The sequence below is a fragment of the Penaeus monodon genome, chromosome 29 (assembly GCF_015228065.2).
Source record: "Penaeus monodon isolate SGIC_2016 chromosome 29, NSTDA_Pmon_1, whole genome shotgun sequence".
Taxonomy (NCBI): Eukaryota; Metazoa; Arthropoda; class Malacostraca; order Decapoda; family Penaeidae; genus Penaeus; species Penaeus monodon.
In genome coordinates this window covers 30,969,490-30,969,779 of record NC_051414.1, presented here as the reverse complement: position 1 = coordinate 30,969,779, position 290 = coordinate 30,969,490, and the positions used below count along the sequence as shown (strand labels likewise).

Here is a 290-nt window from a genome sequence, read left to right as displayed (position 1 = left end):
AATGATAACAGAAACAATAATGGATTTTTATATACCTTATAATGAGATAGAAGTGACAAAGGCTGCCATAATAATTCTGCTGCTCTCAATACCTTTACAGTACTTAACTCTATATCTATTCCTGTCAGTCATGTATTTCTATTTCAAAAGATGGATATGAATACAATTACCTTTAACTAATATATACTGTGTGTCTACTGACTAAATGCCTTTCACAAAAAACAGGCATCTGCCAGTTTCAATGGTGCTGTTGCAATGGACTAGTTCATATTCAGACTATTAAACTAGCA

The 290-nt window shown here is 32.1% G+C and overlaps 1 protein-coding gene across 1 annotated transcript in view; it reads right to left on the bottom strand.

The window, feature by feature from the left end:
* The window catches only part of LOC119592143, a gene marked incomplete in the record, with an annotated part of 95,275 nt that overhangs the window by 5,994 nt on the left and 88,991 nt on the right, over positions 1–290 (bottom strand).